At 48.2% G+C, this 23,796-nt stretch overlaps 1 long non-coding RNA gene across 1 annotated transcript in view; it reads left to right on the top strand.

The window, feature by feature from the left end:
* LOC136298875 (uncharacterized) overlaps positions 1–16,593 on the top strand; it is a 30,913-nt gene extending 14,320 nt beyond the window's left edge. The window contains exon 3 of the long non-coding RNA XR_010723401.1: positions 15,979–16,593. This is a non-coding gene — a long non-coding RNA (uncharacterized lncRNA). The remainder of the gene's footprint in view (positions 1–15,978) is intronic.
* The last annotated feature ends 7,203 nt before the right edge of the window (positions 16,594–23,796 follow it).

Genomic DNA, 23,796 nt, shown 5'->3' with positions numbered 1-23,796 from the left:
ATCTGGCCGCACAGGCCATGTGGATGGGGAGCTGCTCCTTCCCTTCCACCCCAGCACAGATTAACCCTGTCAGAGATGCTGGAAAAAAGGGCTCTTCCCTGGAGAAGGCAACATGATTTCCCCTTATCCCTCTAATGCAAGTGTGGCTGCCAGTCCCTGCACACAAAGAATCCCCTACGAAGCCTTTCCAGCAGGTTTCAACAAGAAAACTATGCATTGTAGGGACAATTCTGTAGGGTTTCCTCAAAAATCCTCCAGAGACAGGGATGGAGTAGGTCATGTAGGGAAAGAGTTAAGGGAGAGTTAATGTGCAGGACATTATCAGAAGGTTTCATTCCATGGGGCAAGGAACATCCCTGCGGTGTCACGACAAATCCTACAGATACAGGTGAGAAAAACCTCACAGGGTCTGTGCAGGTGGAGATGACCCAGAGCTCACTGAATTCCAGTGCTTTGTGCCATCCATGCTGCTCCAGGTCTGTGTCCATGGATTGCAACAGTGGATAACCACACCAGGCCCCACTACTGTGTCTGCCCTGTGGGGTTTAAACCCCTTTCCCATTCAGGGGATGGTGCTGACTGACTTTTCAGGGGTCTCATCACTGTTAGGAGACAGGAAAATTCACAAATGTGTTGGAAACAGTTTGTCTCCCTAAGAACTTTGCTCCCTGGGTCAGGCTCTCCGATAATATCAGTGGCTGCGCTCAGGGAGGGATGTTTTGGTGGCTGGTGCACTGCAAACAGGACAGATAAATAATAGCAATCCATGCAGACAGAGGTAATTAAAGTGACAGCCCCACTGACAAATAGCTGAGTAAATGGATGGGGCGATTTGCTAATGAAATGAGGATAAATGGAAGTATGGACAGGCAGGATGGGGAAAATGACAGAAATATGAATTTGGCATATGCCCAACAGGAACTCTCAGGGCTGCTGTGCAATGATTTAGTCAAACAAGGCTTTGTGTCCTAAATAATGAAGTTGTAGCAGATTGCAAAGACTTTTTTTTTTTTTTTCCCAATGGCTAAGTGTGGGCTTGATCCAGAACTGGAGGAAGAGTGCAAATTCCTGGAAGAGACAAACCTGGCCAATAATCCCAGTACTGGGCCAGTGACTGGGTTAAAGTACAAAGCACCTTCAAGGCAAGGGGATGTGCAAGCAATTAGATGAAAAGTCTAGGAAGTTTTCTGGTTTTAGTCCTCCATTTAGTAATGGTGGAAGGTGCAGCGATGTTTGGAAGCGTTAGCAATGGGATGAAGTCAAAATGAGAGAAAGCAGAACTAGGAAGTCCTAATGGCCAAGTTATGCTCCCTGTGAGCCCTCAGATGGTGTTGGAGTGGACAGAAAGTCCTAAGGGTGGTGTAAGCGTCTATTTAAGGCTGAGGATCTGATGTGTATTAGCTTCTCTAGACCCTGATTAGGCATAGCTTCAGCTGCTTTACATCTGGGACCAGTGTAAGAGTAGTTTAAGCTCCCTCTTAGACAATGAAAAGTTTCAGAGCTGTGGTTATACACAGCTTAGCTGATAAATAACTTCTCTTGGGTTTGTTTGTTTGTTTTTTCTCCTCTGATCTACATACTGGGAAAACCATGATTTTTTTTTTGCAATTTTGGTCAACTTTGGTGCAGAATCTAAACAGCCAGCTTGTGACCCTACTGGTCATCAACAAAACACTTGGCAAAGATAAATATTAATCCATCAGCTGCAGTATTTTTTTTCTTTTTTTCTGGCCATCTGATGTTATTTAAAGTGTTGTCCCACCTTTGCAGCCTCTTAACCCCCTGCAGCAGTGTTGCCCATGCAGCTGTTTCTGGGGAAATGCCATGGGAAAAACAGAGTTGTTCCACTTTTTAAGTGAAGCTTGGAGTGCTTTCCCTGGCTTTAATGGAACAGGCACCCAGTGTTAAGCAACATTTTAACTTCATGTGCTCAGGGTGGGGAAAAAAATGCTCCCTTAATATGAAAATGACGTGATGCTTCTTTTCCATAAATAGCACACGGTGCGTGTTTGGAGGGTACCCATTAATCTTCATTAAATTAGTGTCCTGGGAATTGGGGTGAACAGAGGTGCAGAGGGGAGGGGGTGGGAGGAGATGGGGCAGCTCTGGAGTGCGTGTACCCTGCTGCCTTGTGCAGCTCAGAACATTAAAAGCGCTGCTTGTTGGGACTTGAAGGTGAATTTTATAGAGGGATAAGATGGAGGAGGCAGGAGAAGGAGGCAGCATAACTTCCCTGGAGGCAGCATTTCTGCTCAGAGCCTGCTTTGTTTTTGGTGTGCTCTTCCTTCCTTGAGATTAATTAATTTGCAGTGGTGGGGAGGCTTTTGAAAGCTGCCTGGTGCAGCAAGCCACATGTCCCTTTGTGTCCTGCAGGAAAGGCAGAGCAAACGAATCTGTCCAATTGCTCTGGGGATGGAGAGCTGCCTGCCAGCCTGGGTGGTCGTTTTGTCTTCAGAGAGGGAAATAGCAGGTGTAAAGCACCTTTGTAGTGCAGAGCTTTCAAACCTGTGTGGCACTGGGCTGGGTTTGCAGCCTGGTCTGCATCCACAGTGCCGGGATTCCCTTCCCAGTGTTTGAGACAAGCCCTGGCCATGGTTTTGCTTTGGTTACTCTGTGCTCTGGGCTGGTGTGTGAGCAGCAGGTATTAAATATTGCCTTTTGCAAGGAGTGGAGAAAAGCAAGGGAGTGTCTTGCACATTCCTCCAAGGAGTTTGTTTGCTTCGTCCCTGGGCTGAGCAGAAATCAGGAATGATGATTTCCCCAGGCCAGGTGTTCCTTTGCTTCCACTCAGACTGTGCAGGACACAGTGCCTGCTCCTGAGGGATGCCATCCGAGCAGAGCCACACCTCTGAGGCTTTGTATGGATTGGCAAAAGCTGAGAAACACTTCTTGTCACCAACTGAAACTTTTCTCCATCAGTTTTGCTCTGCTGGTTCTGGTCTGGACCCAAATCTAAGTGTTCAACATTCAAGACAGGCTGGATTCAAGGGACAAAGCAAGGTCGTGGCTCATGATTTTTTGAGGATTTTACAACACATCTTTCGGGAAAGAGAGTTTACAAAACCTACTTCTGTTAAAAATATTCCTCCCACATACTCTGTTTATTGTGATTTTGTTCTCAAGATACTTTAGAGCTTTTCTGCTTCATGATTCAAGCAGAAAGAAGTGGATGCTATTTGTTGTCAATCTCTATGTGTTTTATTATTTGCCTTAAATTGGCAGGTAGAAGCCAAAGCTGAGTTGGGGTTTTTCAGCCCACAGCTTGTATTGCTGACACTGAACGATTGGATGTGTGTTTGTCTGGAAGAGTCTAAAACTCACTTTTCCCACAGTAGCTGGACCTCCTCAGGTTTGCTTCCTTCTTCTTGGTGCCTTTTCCAAATTCCTCTTCATGCTGAGTAAAGGGAGGTTGTTGCCACAAGTTAGGCAAGGCTTGCTAACAAAGCCTGAGCTTGGAATTTGGGAGTTTAATCCTCGTGTAAGGTGCAATGCCACAAACCACTCCGATTACAGAGTGAACTGGTGTGCACATGCTTCATCCTGAGCCCAGCTGGAGTCTGCCTGCTGAGTTGGCACAGCCTTTTATTCCAGACTACTGGGGGCAGCAGCAGAAAATCTCTGCTTCAATTTGACCATAAAGTGAAATTAAGAAATTCAGGATGCAAATTTTGTCTTCAGTGGTTCAGGGTGCCCCTGAGAATGGACCTGATGCAGGCAGTCTGTCCTGGCTTCTTGCTCTTGCTAAATATCTGTCTCATGCTATTGTAGAGTGGAGGGTGGTTGTTTTGTTTTGGTTTGGTTTTTTTCTTCTTTTATGCCAGGCCTAATAAAAATATAACCTCTGCCCCAAATCCTGCTGCTTTCATGTCAGAGCACAGACAGTGTTTGCAGATTTTGATGCCCAAATGCCAGGATTAAACCTCCTGTCAGCTGTGCTTTGTAGTGAGGGTGAAGTTGCTTATCCCTTCTTCCTCTTACTCAGGCTTGTTTAGGTGTGACCTGTTCCTGTAAAAAAGGAATTTCTCCCACTCTAAACTATTTTTAATAGGGATCAAATCACGTAGTATATGGAATTTCACCTCTGTCTTACACATATAACAGTTTCTGGTGGTTTAGACTATTTTTAGGTTACTCTTAGCTGAATTAGGTTTATTTTACCTCTGTATTTTGGAGCAAGCGTCTCAGGAGAGCTCACAGCCTTGGTTAGTGGTGCAGAACTTGTCTGTCATGGCAGACTCTTGTCCCTAAGAACATCGCAGGGCCATAAATGACAAACCTTCCTCTTCACTCAGGGGGGTTCCCATCAGTTGGGAAGAGGAGGAAGGGCTGGGATGCAGGAGGTGCTGGGAATTGTGGCTGGAGGGGTGGAGAGGCTGTGAATTGCTGCCCACGCCTGAGTGCGATAAATAAATATGGGAGAGAATGGGAATGCTGGGATGGTTCCTGCCAAATTCCTTGCCCTGTGCCAGGCACTGCTAAAGGCTGCTGGCTCCATGGCACAGGCTGGTTTGGAGTCCTCAGTGCCTGTTGGTGGCTGCAGGTGCTGGGAAGGTTTAGGCTGCTTCCAAATCACCAGATCAGAGGGAAAATGGGATCAGGGGTGCAAATGAGTGAGACTCAGCAGCAGACTTAATGTCCTGTGGCATTTTCCTTGGAGCTGAAGCAATTAGCCCAAATATGGAGCCTGGGGTGGGCTTTTATTCTCTTTAAGGTGTGTTTTGAGGGTTTCTTGCAAACCCAGGGCTCAGGTGGCATCCCAGCCTTCCTCCAGCTCGTGTAGTCCTCCCTGCTTGGATTGTGCTGGAGTTTGAAAGGAGCTCCTTCTGGGAGTTAAAACATCCCAGCAGTGGAGCTCACCTGGGAGCTGTGGCTGTGTTCCTTGTCACTGGTTTATTGTCTGAAACCGGGATGGGGAGCTGCTGGGGAATTGTCAAGGCTTAGCAAAAATCAATAGTTTTATTTTCCTTTTAGCAGAGGCGCCTCTGAACCTCTCTTTAAGGTTGGTTTCATGTCCAAATGCAGATTCCCAGCGCTCCTTAGCACGCTCCACGGGCTCCGAAGTGCCTTCTGTGTGGGCAGCGTGTCTGATGAGAGCTGATGTGGTTTTGCACTGCTCCCTGCTGCTTCCCTGGGCTCCAGGGGAAGGAAAAGAGCTTAACTGGTCATGTTCCACTTATCTCCAGCTGTTGAAACAACCTTTTCCAGGTGATGGAGAAACATATTGTTAAGACTCAAGGCCTTGCTCTTTGCCAAGGATGTTGTGTCCATTTATCTTCCCTTAAAGTGTTTTTTTGTGTTTAATCTCTTCAGTTCATCTTCACAACACCCAGTTCTAGACTCAGCAGTAGGGAATGGAAAACAGAGGAGTGCTCTGCACCAAAGTGACTTCTTGAAGCTGGGGTTTATTGCAGATTAGTCATGAATCATAAAATAACAGCTTTGCACAGAACCCATGGAAATTCTGGGAGTGCTCTCCCGAGCTCCAATCTCATTTGTGGTGCTCTTGGTCCTTTTGATATTTGCTGGCACTCCAAGAGGCCTGGCAAGCTGCCAGGAATTGACAGAAGAGTCTTTAGGGAAATATGGACCCAGGTGATGTCTTCAGCCCGGTGGAGTTATGGACTGGGGCAAAATGCAAAGGAGAAATCTCTGCGCCGGGACAGAACAGGTTGTACTGTCAGTGCTTTGAAGATACCTGCAAGGTCTGGGAGAAGATCCATGGCCCAGGAACTCCGTCCACAGTTTGAGGAGCTGGGTGGAACAGTTTATGACAAGAGGCTGGACTGGAAGCTCCCTCTGTGTTCAGGAGAAATTAAACTGTCAATGAGAAGCTCCTAACACTGGACTCGGGGTTCAGCCTGTTGCTCTGGAAACCTTAAATCATATTTGAGGTGGCAACAGTGCTAAATCCCAGCAAATGTCATCTCCTGTCAGGTGGTGGCCTCATTTGTGAGAGGACATAAAGCTGCCCCAGCCTGCTCACCTTGTTGGTGGGAGGCAGATCCTCACTGTGCCTTTGTCTCCTCCTGCGTGGAGCGCTCACCGCTCATTTAGGGGAATGGAGAGATATAATTAGTGTTTATGAAACACTTGGGGATTGTGTAAAACAAATCATAAAAAAGGGGAGCTCTGCCAGAGCTCTGACAATATTTACACAACATCTGAAGCCTGCCTGTGTTGGACTTTATCACAAGGAAATACGTGCAGGTGCCAGAACTTGAGCAACTGTTAACTGCATCCTCCTGGCTTGGCCTTGCCATCCATGAATCCTGTGGGAAGGCTCGGCCCTTGAAGCTCAGACATAATGCTCCTGCTGGTTATCATCCAGAGCTCTCTGAAGGGGGAGACCACCTCACTGCTGCTTGTCTGGAACGGGGATGATGGATCCTCAGGGAAGCCCAAGTATTTGAGGATTGCCAAAGTGCTTTAAATTCACAAAGCTCTCTTTGCCTTGTTCTTGGTTTTCTGCTCTTGGCTTTCCCTCCTTCTGCTCTGAGGAGTGGTGGGGTGGGGAGGGTTTAAATCTTCCCCTGGAACAAATTTCAGTGCCTTCCTTTCACGGTGTCCTTCTCGTGTCAGGTGGCACCTCCCACTCTCCAGGAGGAGGCTGCATCTTCCAAGAGTTTCAAGTCTAAACACTGGTGACTATTTTTGCCTCCCTTTAAAATCTGTGCTTGAAAGGCTGCTCAGGGGTACCACCAGCACCTCAGAGCTGATTCCTGCCCATCAGGATGAGCCCTTGGATTCAGCATCCTCATGGTACAACGGAATCCTCATGTCCCAGCCCAGAGCTGTGCCCAGGGTGGGATGAGACACATCCCAGGCTCTTGCAGAAGGATTTATGGACTCATTTCTCCCTGGGTTTGAACATCCTCTTTCACCTTGACATTCCATGGGAGCCTTTCCCAGCTGATAGGCCTTATCTCCTGGGAGGACTTTCCCCCGCAATGGGCTCCCACTGCAGGATCACCTTTGGCACCAGGAAGATGCTTCTTCAGGAAGGGTGATGGGATTTTAGGATCCTTGGGGGAAATGCAGCCAGGAGCAACGTGCTGCTTGTTTCTTGTGCCTGAACTGCCCAGAATTCTCTTTTTTTTTTTTTTCCCCTTCCCTATTCCTGTGCTCAGTGCTGCTTGCCCGGGTTTGCTACTCAGCTGTCTGCTTCAGGTATCAGCTGGGTGTTTATCAGTGACTTCCTCCACCCAATTGCACATTCAGGGTGACTTTCAGACGAGTGCTGGCTATCAGCCAGCCAAGCATGGAATATCTCTGCCTTTTAATAGTATTTTTGGGATCAAGTCAGATCCTCCCCAGCCCTAGCATGTTCTTGTACAAACACCAGCAGGCCAGCAGCAGAATGTCCTTCAAAAAACTTGTCCCAAATGAAAGACAAGAACCCCTCTGCTCCTGAAAGGGGGAGTTTTGGGACTTGTCAAAGGCCGTGGGAGATGTTGGGAAGGAGGAAAAGGGCTGGTGCTTGCAAATTCCTCTGGTCTTTGAGCTCACTCCTAGGATTTAAATGTAGGAAGATGGTTCGGTTTAGCTGGAGGAGATTTATGGCTTTGGGAGGAGATGGGCTAAGCAGATCTGAAACCCCTTTTAAATTTCAAACAAACAAATGCTGAACATATTTTATTATCTTTTAATTGAATGGTGTCCTGTATCTCCCATAGACTGCAGGTAAGTGCCTGGAATATTGAGGCACTGTTGGGTTATGTGGATCATAGGGATAAATCATGAGGGACGTGGAATGAAACAAATTCATTCCTTCTGTACTTTTTGGTATGTTCCTTAAGAATGAGGAAGCTCTGCCTTCCTGGAATTTCAAATGCCTTTGGATATTTGATCAGATCCCATGCGAGACCAAGTGGTGTGTTTTGGCTCTGCATTCAGGGATTTTTTTTTTTTTTTTTTTTTTTTTTTGTGCTTCTCTAATAACTTCAAGAAATGCAAAAGTCCTGACAAGGAGTGGATTTCTTTACATCCTGCCTAATGCTGAAACTCCTGTCTGGGTTTCCAGATTTTAGTGGGAACAAGACTAATGTCCATTTTAACAGAAATAGAAATTGGACTAATGCACTTTCTGCTCCTCTGTGTGTGGGGAGGGTGGGAATTGAGAGGGAAAGTGAGCGAGGCTCAGCAGCACTTCTAATCAAATCCATGGTCTGATGATTGTCTTAATTTCAGTCAGCAAAAGCATCCTCCAAGAGGCTGAGGCCAGCTGCAGATGCTCCGGGGAATTCAGAGCCTCCTTCTCTCTGAGAGCTGGAATGAGTCTGCTGGAAGCACCAACCTGATGGATGGTGCTGGGTGTGTAATGGCATTGCAGCCCTGCAGCGGGAATTACTGAGAGGTGGTGCTCAAATGGACTGGAGCAATCTTTCTCCCTCAGCTGGATGGCACTGTTAAAAACACCAGAAACTGAGTGACAGCCCAAGTCTATTTTTGACGTGCAGGGCAAGCAGAAAGGCTTAAGCAGAGGAATGTTTATTGTTTCATCAGCCAGGATTTGCTGTTGAAAATGGTGTTGGCCTAAAATTTCTTGCCTTTAACTTCCTTGGAAGCTCATTGACTTCAGTGGGGATGAAGGACAGAGGTGGGAAAATCCCCCCAAGCTGCAAAACTCAGGGAGGCTGAAGCTCCGTGCCAGCATTTAAGAATTTCCCTCAGAAAGGCTCTTCCATGCACTGGGTGAATGTTTTAGTCACTAGCTAGGACACAACAATGATTCCAGAAGGTTCAGTGTGTGCACGGCCTGGCTCCCCAGGATAAATTGGGATTTCAGGCCAGGACCTCAGAGCACGTCTGTGTTTCTCTGTATGGATCTTGAACAGTCTGGGCTGCTCGTACAGAAGCTGTTCTGCTGCTGAAAACACTCCTGGAAATGTTTTCAGTGCATCAGGAGCTCCTGTGTCAGCTTAGGAGTTCTTTTGGATCACAGCTTTAGGTTTGACTGTTGAGCTTCAACCCCAGGATCTCTTCCCACAAAACACTGGCACAGTGCTGCTTGTCTTGGCTAAAAAAAAAAATAGTGAAAAACTTTGATTGTGTGGTCTTAGGCTCTGGTTTAGTCTCTTCAACTGAACTCCCAGGACTCCCTGTCAGTAGCTGCCTCAGGGACTCACACTGGGTAGGATTTGTGACAGTTCAGAAATTCTTGTATTGTTAATTTGTCAGACAGAAGGGTTTTCTCCATTGCTGGTCCTCTACTGCTTTCCCCATCCTTCCTCACCCTGGAGAGGGAGAAAATCCCGAACCAAAATAATATAATCCCAGAGTTTTACAGCAGAAATTACACCTGAGGCACTGAATGGGACTTGAGGGCATCCCTTGCACACCGTGGGTGTCAGTTCTTACAACATACCAAATTCAGTGGTGTGGCATTTCTTCACAAGAATGGGGATATAAATGCCTGTGAATGATCCCACAGCAGTTGTGTCAGCTTAGAGATGGATTTCATTCAGTATGAAATCCTGTGAAATATTAAGACAGAGTTTCTGAGCTGGTCTTCCTTGGAGAAAAAGCTGAGAGAGCTTTGCACTTCTACAAGAATTGGGGATTTAGTTTCTTCACTGACATTTATTGCCTTAATGTTCTTCGGTTCTGTCTCCTCCCTGGCATTTACTCTGAAGAGAGGCTGCAGCAGTTTTCACACCTTGTCTTGATAATCTGCTGCTGGTTTATTACATAACTTTTTGGCTTTAATTGGATTAAACCTTTGTGGATGGAGAATTGGATGAAACCTTCTCTAAGCCTTTCCCTATGGCAAGGGGTTGGAGGTGTGGAGAGTGTTTAAGGTCCCTTCCAAGCCAAACCATTCCATGATCCTTCTCAATCCTAAAAGCCTGGCATCTACAGCTGCTCAGGTAGGTGCTGCCCTCTGCTCTGCCTGGATAATTGCATTTCAGCAATCCCTACACACCCTGAAATCCCTTAATACACTTCACAGCTTTGCTGTGCTTAACACACACCTGAGTCCCTCTGTGTCTGTGATGATCTCCTCACCCCTATCATGTTCATCATTATTTATGAGGCTCATGGCAGGGGTGTATTGGTATTTTCTAGTGTTACCCAAGCCCTCAGCCCTGCAGGCCATGTTCTGATCTCCTGACTTAGAGCAAGGAGTCTTTGTCCCACAGAAAGAGAATTAATTGTGAAATGAGCTCTGCTCGGTGAGATCAGTGATTTACTGTTCTGTTTGGAAACTCTCTGGGCTGAAAGCATTTTAAAAATAAAGTTGGCTTCAGGGGTTGGGCTATGTGGCACAGATAATTTGATTTCATGAGCTAATCACTGGTTCATTTTCACATCCACAGCCAGAGTGCTGTTATTAAGATGGAGTGCAGGTAGCAACACTCCTGGTGCCTTTAGGACTTGTTACAGGTTTGTGACAAAGTTAATTATGCACCACATGAATTTCTAGGTGGCTTGATAGTTATTTTTAAAAATGATTCCAAACTGCCCCTCCAGAGGTGAAAGGGTTGGGTTGTGGTCCAACTTTGTCTAGGAGGTCCCAGAGCTCACGGAGGCGGAGGGGTCTCTCAGCTAATTTAGAGTAATTGAGCTGTGGATGGTTTGGTTGGTGAGGGAGCTAGAGAAACAAAGCAGTGAAGCTTCTATGATGTCAGTATTTTAAACAACGAAAACCCACTCACCCAGGATATCATGGATGGGGAAAGGGATTCTGTCCAGAGAGAAGCTTCTTTCCTGTTCATTATATTTGTTGTCTTAGTCACAGATGGGTTTTGTCCCTGACAGTGGATTTACCTTTTCCTGCTGGCTTAGCAAATGCTTTTGTGGGGCTGCAGCTTCCCCCTGAAGCTTTCTGGGAGCTCCAGATGAAGGCAGAGGTTGCAGCAGAGCTGTGGCAGGCGGTGGGGAGGAGGCTTGGCGCGGGTGCACTAAAAGCTGGGTGTGAGCTCTGACAGGTGTCTGCCCACCAGGAGACTGCCCTGCTCACCGGCTGTTAATTGATTCCCTCTCTCCCCAAAATGAAGACGGCTGCATTAAGAGAGCAGTTGGCTCTGCCACTTGACCCAGAGGAGCGGTTCCATTAAGATGCGGGATCTGCATCCCTGGAGGAGCGGATGGTTCCTGCCTCCTCTCAGTGCCCGCTGCAGAGAACAAAGAGCTGCTTTCCTCAAACGAATGCCATGGGCTGGGCCAGGTGTGTGCAGCTCTCCATGGGGTTTTGTCTCTGTAGAAGAAGCAGAGAAACGCTCAGGGGGCTCTGAGGAAGAGCTGAACCCACACAAGACACTTTATGTGTTACCTGACTTCATTGGGAGCTCTTTTCTCGCGTTTCTGTCTCAGCGCTGCTGGGGAAAGACCAGATGCTCTCTGTTTATACATGCTTTATTGAAGTGATTCCTTTTGTTTGGAGGATCCTCTTTGAAGCTAGAAATGAAAATAGCTTTGATTGCTGCCTCTTGGGCTATTTTGAAGCAGCGGGGTTAGGGGAAGGTGTCCAAAGTTTGATCAGGGGGTCCCATATCTCTGTCTGGAGAGCTGCAGGAGGTGGGAATTTGTTGCAAGAGCAGCTGTGGGTGAGAGGATGGGGGAAATTGTGCTTTTTTGAATGTCCTCTGGAAAAGCACCGTTTGGGGAACACCCTGCCCAAGTGGGGTGTTCGACCAGCTCTGAGTCTGAATAAGAAACTTCTGGGCCTTTTAACATTTGGGTTTTCTCAGGTGACTCAACAGTAGAGCCTCGGGATGAATGGTGATGCTGCTTGTACCCAAAGCACCTCTCTGAATGAAACCTCTCCCTGTGTCTGTGCCTTTGCTGTGCAGCCAGGGGGATCTGTCCTCCTTTCTGTGTGCAGTACACCTGGAGCCTGATGCTGCTGGTGTTTCCTCCAGCTGCAGCAGTCCTGGGAATCCCTGCTCGGCTCAGTAGCCCAAGCCATGAGTCACAGAATGGGGTGGGGAGAACAGAGGAGAATTGAAAAACACGTAATTAAAAGCAGAGATGTTCAAAGAAGCTGGGTAGAGGAATCCAATTGCAGTGTCCTGGTATTTGTTCTCCTTGTGCTGCACCCGTGGCCACTCTGATTCCCCCTTCCATGGATGCAGTTTATCCGTGGGATTGTCTCCTGTCATCATCTGGGGTTCAGTCTGCAGGGATGGCACAGATGGCACCAGGGCAGCTGTAATGGGAAGGAGCCAAGTGGGTGCAGGTGGCCCTGGCAGCAGGTCTAGTCCCCAGGCTCTTGCTTAAATTCCCTCTCTTTTGATATAAATTCCCTCTCTTTTGATATAAATCCCCTTTTGGGAGCTCTGCTTTCACAGGCTCCTGCTCCAAGCTGGTTTAAGGCATTTGCTTTTCATCTCTCACCTGGGAATTCTGTGCTGGCAGGGGAGAGGGAAGGGATGTGGGTGAGCCTGAGCTTGGCATGCCTGCCCGGGGCCCTGTGCTGCCTGTGAGGAAATGTCTGCTCCCTGCCAGCCTTGGGAGGAGGGAGAGGAAAACACCTTGGCCTGTCTGTGCCAGCTGCGAGTCTGGCAGAGGGCTGAGAGCTGCTGGAGCTGTGCTTTGGGGAGAACCCATGTGCCAGGGCTCATCTGCCCCTTGTTCCCCTTCATTCCAGCCTCAGCAGGCACCTAAAAGATGTTTCTCCTCCTTCCCAGAGGTGTTCACCAGCTGGCTGGCAGCGGGGATTTGCAAACAGCATGGTCTGACCTCAAAAGTGATGCCAGCTTGTTTGGGCTGGGCATTGGCAGGTTTGAAATCCAGATGAAATGCAGGGCCAGAGTGTTCCTGTCCTGAAGGCTTTGGTCTTTTCTCACCCTCATGAGAGTCTGGTGACACAGCAGGGACTGACTGAGCTCACGTAGCTGCTTTTGTGGCAGGGGAGGGGAGCCTGTGTGGAGGCCCAGCAGGAGCAGGGATTTGGGGTTGCAAATACGGCACCTCGTTCCTCCTGCCCCCAGCGTTTCCCTGGCAGGGCAGCGGCTTCAGGCAGTGCCTGGGAGCACCTCCTCTCCTTCCTGGCTGTTCTGCACGGCTGGCAAAGGCTCAGGGAATGTGGCAGTGACAAGCAGGGCTGTTTGAAGCCAGGTTTCCCTGGGCACATCCTCTCACTCCTCCTCCAGTCTTCACTGAGGCAGAACTTGGGAACAAAGCACGTTTTCTCCCCTTTGCAGGGTTCTGCCTTGCACAAGAACAAGCTTGCAGAAACCCATGTTCCTGGCAAGGGCTGGGAAGTGGGTGGGATAGCACAAACAGGCTGGGGATGGAGAAACCCAGCCTCAGAAAGGAACTTTCACTCTGTCCTGCCGTGCCTCAGGCAGGGATTTGGATCTGAGGGATAGATCCTGCATCAAAGTTTGGAAGAAATGCATAAAACGGGACGATTTGGGGAGCAGTGAGAGTGTAGCCTTAGGCTCAGCTCTGCGCATAGGTGCTGTACAACTGGCACTACAGGTCTGGCTCTGCAGAGCTCTTGTTCTCCCTCCTGCTCCTCCTGCCTGGAATTTCTGCTGGCTCCAAACAGCCTCATGTCAAGGGAGGGTTTTTCCTCTTGTCACTCAAGCGAACCTGTGCTTGGATCTTGGGCTTGTGGGGATCTCCAGAGCTGGCGGAGGGGTGAAGAACCTGGGTTTGCCACACACCCTGGCTCTGAGCCCTGTCCTGCACTCAGGTCAGATGAACAAGGTCATTGTCCAGCCCTGTCAAATCCCATCCCTGATGGGATTGAGTTTGGATTTAATCTGTTCTCCTAACATTTAGTCTGGAATTACCCTGCCATGAGTCTGGAGGAGCAAAGGGATCATTTAGAGTTCACTGGGGATCACATAATGCTGATACTGCTCGAATTAAATAGAAATTCAGAGGCAGGGGATCTTTTCAGGCCTGCCTGCTGTGGAAACAGGGCAAGTCATCAAAACAGCCTGAAAGAACAGGCAAAATCATGCATGTGAAAAGCTCTGACTGCTGCTACAGTCCCTGGGAAAAGGACTAGGGTGTGCTGTATGTCAGGTATTTAAAAGCAAGCAGCCCATGCCCAGATCGTTATTGGAATGTGGTACAACAATGAAGGAATCTCTGGCTCTTAGGAAATGTCCTTGTGCAGAGAAGCAGATCCTGAGAGTCTTTCTTGCCATCCCTCTGCCCAGAGTAAACCCTTTTTTAATTACGTGTTATTTCATCTCCCTGCATGTACAAACTGTGCCTCTGACCCGGCGATCAGATCTGGCGAGCCTGGGGGACACTTTCACCCCTGGATCCCTTCCCAGCCTCTCCCTTCAGCCAAGGCAACGCCTGGCTGTGCTCACAGAACCTCCTGTGCTCGTGGCCCTCGAGTCACTGACCTCCTGGAGAGCCCCCAGCCCGCAGAGGGAGAGGTGGGAATCCTGTGGAGGCACATTCCCTGCCTGCGGCACCATCCCAGCTCCCCTCCCTCACGGGGATCTGATGCTGCTCCAGATGTGGTGCCTGTTGTGGCACTGTTTGAGGCTGAAGGGACTGTCACTGGATGGACACGAAAAGATCACACCACCCGCCAGGTTGTGAGATGAGAAAGAAGGAACTTTGTTTTGGGGTTTAGGGTTTCAATAGGGTTTGGACTTTGACCAGCGGTTGGGGGACGAGGTCAACACCTCTCCAACCCCGCTGGTCAAACCAGAAGTCCATCAATGTGTCCTTCCCCCTGGAAGGGGAATGTATTATTTATAAAATATCAGTCTTTGTTTTTGTTACAAGTGTGAGAACTCCAGGACAAGAATGTAAAAACAACAGAAGGCTGAAAAATCAGGGCGACAGGGGACAAAGGGTTTTTGAGGGGACACGGCCCGGGATGGTGGTTTTGAAGGGGTTGGCTCATTTTTCTTTGAGGATCCCAGTTTGTGCACGGTGCAAGTTGGAATTCTTGCCGCTCGGGAAGGGATTAACAGCACGAGGTTTGGTTCCTTGCTGGCCCTGTCAGAAAGCAGGTGGGGAAAGAGACTTTAATGCGGGCTTTAACGAGGTGCCAAAAGTCACTGCTGCAGGAGGTGAGGCCCCGAGTTGGTCTGAAGAGGGATGAGTCTGCTCAGGGAGGAGCGATCGTGGCGATAAAGACACGGGGCGGAACCCAGGCCGTTCTCTCTGTCCTGAAGGGACGTGCGGTCCTGCCAGCGTCGCCGGTGACCAGCGCCAAGTGTCCCCTCCGGATCCCCGCGGCTGCAGCGGGAGCGGCGGCCGCGAGAGGGCACTGGAAGGATGCGGATTCCGGGGCTGGTCCCAAACCATCCCAGGGCTGCACTTACCGGGGGAAAGAGCTTTTCCTCCTCTTGGCCCTCCGTTTGAATCATAAATCAGCGCGTTGGAAACAAGGCTGGAATGGTGCGCACTCAGCATCGCTGCTTTGTGCGGCTTTTCTTTCCTACCAGGTTTTGTTTGTTTGTTTGTTTTCCTGCAGCTTTCACAGGTCTGGCTTTTGTTTTTTTGGGTTTGGTGTTTTTGGTTTTTTTTTTTTTTTTTGCACATCTTCCTTCAGTCCTGTTGAGAGCCCAGGGAACAATCTGGTTTCTGTATCCTGAATTCCCGAGATAAGGCCCTGAACTGAGGCAAAATGAACACACAGAGGGGACAACTTCAAATTTTTATTTTGTGTATTTTGTGCTGGTTGAGAGGTTACAATTTCTGTCTCGTTTCCCTGAATTTATTTCGAGGAGGGGATATGTGGTTTCCTGGTCCCAAAGGGTGACAGGGAGAGGTTTCCCTAAGAATTACTGTCGTGCCTGTGGTGGAAGGTGCTGCAGGAACAAATCCTCCTCCTTCAAATCAGTGTCAGAGGAAATTTGGGACCAGTTTGAAATTAAAACACTTATTATGCCCTTTAACTTTGGCCTTATACTTATCCTGACTCAGCTTGGTTCCGATTTTTGAGCTGCACATTAAAGTAAATAATTCTATCTTGGAATATCTCAATTTTCATTCTGCAAAATTTCTCAAGATCCGACTTTTATTTTTTTTCCCCTTTCAATCTAAAATCAGTTGGAAACGAAATCAACAGCTCGCCATCTCTTTTGGAGAGACAATCCTCTTGTCTGAGCTCTGTCTGATGTTGCTGGTGTGTTGAACTGGGACAATGGCTCAGCTGAGCGGGAACGTGTTCCTAGGAATTCTCTCACTTCATCCTCGGCCTGACATTCGTGCTGAGGCCAAGGCAAACCTCGATGCTGTTTGAACACTGATCCACACTTTGAGATCGGCAGATGGGAAGTCTCAAGGAATATTTTATCTGGCAGAAGATTTTTTTGTCTTGGAATAAGAGCCCGTGAGCTGGGGGTGGAGCGGGGATGTTGATGTGAATTTGCAGGTAGAGAGAGAGAGACAATATTTTTGACCTTCAGGTATGAAGTGTATTGAGAGCTGCACTAAACTGTGCAGTCCTTCAAGTGAACGAGCAGCTTAGTGCTAAACCGGATAATAAAGATCATAACAAAATAAATAATTCTACTAATTATAATTACTTAATAGCAAAAATAAATTTATGTTTATAATAATTTTGTAATTATTTTATATACAATACATGTAGTATTATATATATTATTTATATTATATATCGTATGTTATATGTATATTGTAAATATATATTATATGTAGAATATATAATATATATCTTTCTAGTTATTTCTATAATAACTTTATAGTTATTAATAACAACACATAATGAATATCAAACCCCAGCGCGGTGGGGGTGTAGAGCCCGAATCCCTGCCCGTGCCGGCAGTTCTGCTCCTTCCCCTGCTGATGGCAGTGCTCTGACTCCTAACCCCGCTCTGCACCGGGACCTCGGCGCTCTCGGGGGCTCGGATACGGCTCAGGATCTGCGAGGGGGAGAAACGACTTTGTGTGGTTTTCCCTGGCAGCTCCAGGCTGGGGCGGGCAGCGTGCTGCCAGGCTGAGCTTTGGAAGGGGCTGCTCGAAGCCCCTGTGCTCAAGGGTTTTCCCCTTCCTCACTTTCCCACCCTGTTCTGAGGGTTTGTCCCTGGCTGCAGGCTGGCACGCAGAAATATGCCCTGGAGAGTTCTGTTGGTGATGAGAGTCATCCTTAAAAGCTTCCAGGAGAAACTCCTGGGGATCAGCAAGCAGCAGGAGAGCAGCTGATGCTCCCGGGAAGGCGATCCCTGTAGGACAGGCTCTTGCTAGCTGGGTGCAACAGGAGAGAAATTACTTTGTTGGCCACCCTTTAATCACCTTTAAATGCACTGAGTTCATTCCAGCAAAACCCCAGCACTCAGGTTGGAGAAGTTTCCTCAAGCTGCGAAATTTGTTAGAAACTGAAAGCACAAATAACCTCTGGAGAGATTTTTTTTCCAAACCATGGGATCTTCAGTTCCAAGTCTGAAATGTCTCCCTCTTCATATGGTCATTTATCAAATAATGGAACATTAAAACAAAACCCATTTCTGGTAACAAACCAAGAAATGGGAGTTCTGCTTGCAAAATAAGATGAAGTTTTGATAATTTCATAATAACAATAAAAAATGAGGGGTTTTTTTTTCCAGTTGGCAAAGCCCAGCACTTCCTGCAAAGTGGCAAATAAGCAACTGAAGAGAAGACAGGGCCTGCTCTGAGCTGTGAGGTTTAAATCAAAACATGCACACTTAAAAATATATATTTCAGGGTTTTAGAGGCCCTGTAAAGGAGGAAGAGCAATTCATCTGCCTTGGGTTGAGGGTGGTGGCTTGGGCTGTTCAAAGACACACAGCACGTGTGTGGGAATACTCCCCTGGAAAACGAAGACATTCCCTCATCAAAGCGGGGACCTGCAAACGTGTGTTGCATAAAGGGGGAAATTCCAGGCATTCTTGGGGAAATTGCAACTTCTCCACTGCAGTGGAGAAGTGTTTCACTGTTTCACAAGTGTTTCACTGCACTGTGAAATGGTTGTGGGCCACTCTGGGAGTCTCTGTCCCTGGGGCTGGAAGGAGAGGCAGGGCAGAGATGGGGGGTCAGGATGCTCCTGTGTGAGAGGGAAAGGAGGAATTCGCTGTTCCTGGTGGGTTGGACGTTTCTTCCCTGCACAGAGTTTCAGTCATGCTGATACCCACAGGCTCCACCTGGCCATCAGTTATCCACAGAGACCCCAGCACCACTGGGAGGCTGCAGGGATGAGAAGCAGCAGTGTTAGAGCTGTTAATTGGATGGGTAAGTTCCCCTCTCCTGAGGGCCGGGATGAACTTCCCACTGACCCCAGAAACGGTTTCTGGAGGCTGGAACGGAGCCCAGGGTGCTCAGGGCAGGTGGCTTTGACCAGCTCTTGCTGCACTTCGCAAAGCTGCTGGGCTGGGGCTGCTGCCAGGCTCGCCAGGGGGGTTTGGTGAGCAAAGGAAGGATGGGATCCCAGCCTGGCAGGAATCAGATCCCATGAGATCTCCCAGCTTGATGTTTGGTGCAGTAATGAGCTGCTGCTTCCTAGAATAATCTTTTGACCCTCCACTTGGGGGGAAGGTTTTTGTCAAAGCAGAATTGGGCAGCTCTTGCCCTCTCTTGGCTCCTGCTCAGGCCATTGCTGACTCCTCAACTTGTCCCTGCAGCCACCTCCACCACCCTGACCCTGCTGGCAGAGCTGCAGTGAAACTCAGAATTCCCTTATTTGCCCCCCAAAGCAGCCAGTGGAGTCTCCAGCTGGATGGGAGTGGACCAGGAGCCCTGGAAGGAGGGAGCTGTGTCCATTGTGGGAATGGGCAGCCAAGGGGACCATCAGGCTCAAAGGTTTGGAGCAGGTGCCCAGTGATGCTGGAGATAGGTTTGTAGGATTTGGGAGTGGCTCAGGGCTGTGTTTTATCTATTAGCAGCTATTTTATCTCCCTTTGGGAAGGGAGGGCAACCTTCCAGGTGGATTGTCTTTGTCCTGAGACATTCTTGGCCATGTGGTGCTAGAAGTGCTAGTTCCTCTATGCAGTCCCTGCTCTGGGAGACTTATTCTCCAAAATCTGTCAAACCACTGGGATTAAACCAGTGACAGCTGTCAGGAAAGCCTTAAAGCAGAGCTGATCCATGTCCTCCACCTCCCCTGTGGCCTCCCTGCTCTTTTTAGGGCTCCTTTTCTTACTCTTTGGTGTTTGAAAGTCCCCAAAACTCAGTGTCTAGAACTGGAGAGCAGCTCGCATGCTTCAGCAGACGAACGATGTCCCTCTTTGTCTGTTCACTGCAAAAATACTCCCCTGCCTTCCTCGCCTTCATCTGTCCAGTAGCTTTAAGTGGCTTTCCAAATGTGTTTATCTGGAATTCTTTACATTTTTACCCTCCATCCCATGCCTGGGAAGCGACTGGGCCCTCGGATGCTGGAATCAGGGCTTAATGTAGGTCTGGCCCGGAGAGTTATCTAGAGGAGATGATCCTGTTGAAGGAAGAAGAGCACAGAAATCAGTGCCCCCGGTGAAAATGCAGGTGATAAACGTCCCCTGCGAGCACATTCCTGCTCCCTGTGTCCCAGCACCGCTCACCAATGCCTCCTAGGAAGAAGGAGAGGGAAGCAGGGAGCTGTAAATTACAGCTCGGCTTAATTGGCTGGCTCAGGTACAGGAGGCTGGGCTGGGAATACACAAAATATCTTTATGTAAAAGAAGTGGTGCTTAGCAGGGGACGCAGTGAAATGGGGGTTTCAAGCAGTTGGTGTCTTGTGGTTGGATCCTCTGGTGTCTGAGGAGGTGCAAACTCCAACTGAAGCTTTTCCTGCCGTTGGGGCTTTCTTAATATCCCTCCCTCCCCTGTGGATTCTCCGGTGTCTCATAATATTCCTAATAAGCTGCAACGTGAGCTCAACTATTTCTTTCAGTGTGGGGCATTAATAGGTCTCAGGGCACGGGAGAGGGCCCTATTTTCATAAAACTTGTAGGAACTGTGAGACCTCTGCCCCTTCCACCAAGCTGGGTTGGAATTGGCCAACAAATTTGGAAGTTATTGGAGACGGGGGAGATGAGTATGTTTGTTTTATTTATATTTTATATATGTATCCCACGTGCAGACTGACTGCAGAAACCTCATTTCTTAAGAGACCGAGCTTAAACCTTATGTTTTGCCTCTCCGTTGTAATAAACCGTATCTCCTTTTATTTACCCACCTGTAGGATTTGATGATTTCCCCTTTCCCCCTCCTGGTCCTCAATTTCCCCCATATCCTGTTCCCAAGGGATGGTTTCGTGCTGTTCCCCAGGAGGGCTGCCCTGAAGGAAGCAGATTTGTAGGTGCACACATGTTACACTGTGTTACTTGCTCAGGAAAATCCATCCTTTCCCTCTTGGGAAAAGGATACACGGAGAGAGCCTGCTCTGGCCTTCCCCACAAACACTTCAGATTTGTGGGGCTGCTTTTCAATCTGTCAAAGGCACCTATATCTCCCCACAGGGGAAAAAAAAAAACAACCAAAACCAAACCTTTAACAATGCAAAAATAGGAGCAGCAGGAGAATTTTCGGTACATTTAGCTCAGGAGGCCGCTTTTGCTGGATTGGAAAGGATCTTTCTTTTGGGGACTGATGCTTTTGACGACACCTGAAAAACCCAGAATTTGAACCCCCTGAGCTGCTGTGCTTTCAGCCCGTGTGCGCACACAAATTATCCCCTCACGCACGCAGCGCCGCGTCCATGCTTCCCTCTCCCGGCATTCCAGCCTGCTCGGGCTGACCTTGTCTCTCTCAGTGATTTAGCTTTTAGAGAAGGAATGGGCAAGGATTTGCTTTGACATTTAAAGGCAATCCAGGTAATTGATAGCCCTGGCAGCGTCCATCTCTCCCCCCATATATCTGCACAACAGTATCTATTTTTGACGTAGCTGACACGCCATTTCCTTTGGCAGCCCAGGGGCGGCTCATCTTTAAATTAAACTCGTCTCCGACCCCTCGGATCTGCGAGCTGTGCAGAGGCAGACACGGGTGGGGTATTTCATCTGGAGACTGTGCAGGCATATTTGAGCAGGGTGATGTATTATCAGAAGGGCTCTGCGTTGCTGCTAGCTGGAACCAAAACAAGCTCTAAAGTATTAACTAATGACATGGGAAGTCCCTTAGGTATCTAATCACCTTTAATGTTCAGATTTAGAAGACAACTTTAAAGGAAGAAAAAGAGATTAGCGGGTCAGGTCAGAGCACCTCTTCCCCCCTCCCTCCGCCCCCAAAATACAATTGGCTTTTTTAAAGTCAAAACCAGATTCATATTTCACCTCATCAGTAAATACACCATTAAAACCCCAGCCTCGGAGCTTGCATCTTGGAGCAAAGCTTTGCTCACTTTTGGAGGGGTTTGAACCTTTGGCTCGCATCAAAAGCAATGATGCGCTTGGGGCTCTGGAAAACAAACAGAAAAGCCACCCTTTGTGAGGTTTGAGGTGGAGTTTGGTGCTGTCTGAGTGCAGGAATAGAACACCCCTGCGATGTTTCAGCTGTCGATTCCCAGGTTTTCATGCCTGTGAAGCGCTTGGTCTCAAAAGTGTGTGGCTGTAATCCCTGTTTTCCTCATGCCAGAGGTCCTTACCTGGCCAGAGGTGCTGTAGGACATTCCTGGCTCCTATAGGAAGTCTCTTTGTGGGGAAGGAAGTTCTGCTTTGGCCTCCCAAGACTCAGGCCACCATGTGGCTTGCAGAACTGGCTCTGTGGACTGAAAAAAAAAAAAAACACCAAAAAAAAAAAAAAAACCACCAAAAAAACCAACATAGAACCTCATAAGAAAACGAAAGCTGCTGTCAGTAAATTCACTTTCCTGCATGGATGTGGACCCAGCTGTGTTCCTCTACTTGGGGCAGAGGATTTCAACCCTGAGCTGTCCCCAGTGGGCCAATTCCCATCTCCCACACCAACCTCTCTCCAGCTTTGAGGGAGAGAGGGGAAATCCGTTTTCACCTGGGGATGTTGCTGTTTACGGCAGGAGAAGCTCTGCCTTCCAGAGCTGCTTCTCCAGCTTCAGATCGGGATTTCCAAGGAAGATGAACAAGTTTTGGCATCCCAAGCCCTGCTGAACTTTGCTGCAATGTGGATTTTTGTGCAGTTCTGAGACTTTCTGGCAGCAGCACATGAGAGCTCAGCATTAGCCACATGCCTCAGTGACTTTGGATGCAAATATAAAATTTGCAGGGATTCAGGTGATTTCCAACCCTGGATTTCACTGCTTTGTTTTTTTTTCTAGTTGTGCTTTGGCATCTGTGCTAGAGATTTGGGCTTCCTGGAAATTTTTCCTTCTTTCCTTGCTTTTTTAAGGGTGGCTTGCAATCCTGAACCCTCCAGTATTTCCCCCAAATTAATGGAACCTGGAGATGCTCAGCATCCCTTCGAGTCATGTTCAAACTAAAATCCTGAATGAACACAAAATCTGATTTCTTTCCCTTTTCCTCATTCTTCGACACTCTTCAGAAACTGTTTAGGTACAAACCAAATAATTTGCTCATATCCTTTTATGGTTTTCATGCAGAAAAAGATTTACTTAATTAGCTTAAATTGTTATTCCTTTCTTTTCACAGTATAATCTTAGGGTAAGACTTGATACTTCTGAATTACGGAGAAGAAAGTAAATAAAGTTGGGAGCTGACCAATTCCAGGGCAAGTGTGATGGAGAGAAATCAGACCTAGTGCCTTTTGCTCTTTATTTTAAACTTTAAAAGAAGTTTTTAAACCACATCATCACCCTCAGCAAAAGCTGTGGAATTGTATCCAAGGTTCTGCATCCATCCAGGGACTGTGATGGTGACAGAAGTCACCGGAGCTCTGCTCTCATCTCATTTGTTAGGACGTCACCTCTCCAGACATATTTATAATTTTGCAGCTTGTGGTTCCCAATCATTTATTCCTGTTAGATAAATACACGGCCGTGGGCTTTGGTGACATCATGGTAAACCAAGGGAGTGAAGGCTGAGGACTTTGGCATTGTGTGCCTTTGTCTGGCAGCTTTCCCCACGCCTGTGTGGTCACCCCTGTTGGATGATTCCAGGGGAAGATTGTCCTGGGGTAAAGTGGGAACTGTTTGTGTTTCCTTCTCCCTTGTTTCTCTTAGACTGGCACTGGTGTGGTGGTACCAGCTGATGGTCAGGGCACCCAAAGGGACTCTTTATAAAGAGCTGGAAATGTTTCTTGAGGCAGGAATTGAGGATTTTGGCAGTCAGCACCCAAACCCAGAAGAAGAATTGGGAAAATAGTGCAGTTTCAGGGTTTTGGGGATTTTGGGGTTATTTTTTTAATGCCTTGTGCCCATGTGTATCTGGCACAGAGATGCAAAGGACATTTTATCCCCTTCATCTGCAAAATGGGCACCTTAAATCAAATATTTAAATGGAGAACAACAGGTGAGAATCTCTTTGCTGGTACACATCTCCATAGGCCAAATTCTTACAGCTCTGGGAAGAGGCTGGGGGGGTTTAAATGTGAGAAATGAGCCCTGCACGTGGGAATCCACCCCTGAGCCAACCCAGCAGTGCCCTGTGCTCCCTGTCCTTCCCTTGAGAGGCACAGCTGGAAGGAGGCACTGAAAGCTGGCTGGCACAGCTGCTGCTGCTGCTGCCTTCACACCGTGCTGCAGCTCAGCCTGTTTCAGTCTTCACTTTGCATTAATTAAGCCCAAACTGTAATGGGGGTTGATTGGAGTGGCGGGGAGGTGATGGTGCCCAGAAGAGCTGGGTGGGCACGGCTCTGATCTGCTGCCAACATGGAGATCCCACAGAGAGGGAAGGAGCAGAGAGATGCCAAGGCAGGAGAGGCTCTGAGGAAAGTGTCCAGGCAGTTTCCCACCTGCATTCACCATTTGTTGCATTTCCTTGAGCTTGGTGCTGCTTGGAGGTCTCGGAGTCCCAGCTCTGCCCTTGCCTTGCCGAACTGACTCTA

Source organism: Chamaea fasciata, unplaced genomic scaffold (assembly GCF_029207755.1).
Source record: "Chamaea fasciata isolate MVZ Bird 193981 ecotype frontalis unplaced genomic scaffold, bChaFas1.0.hap1 SCAF_18, whole genome shotgun sequence".
NCBI classification, from domain to species: domain Eukaryota; kingdom Metazoa; phylum Chordata; class Aves; order Passeriformes; family Sylviidae; genus Chamaea; species Chamaea fasciata.
The sequence above is the reverse complement of the archived record's forward strand: the minus strand, read 5'-3'. Positions and strand labels throughout refer to the sequence as shown.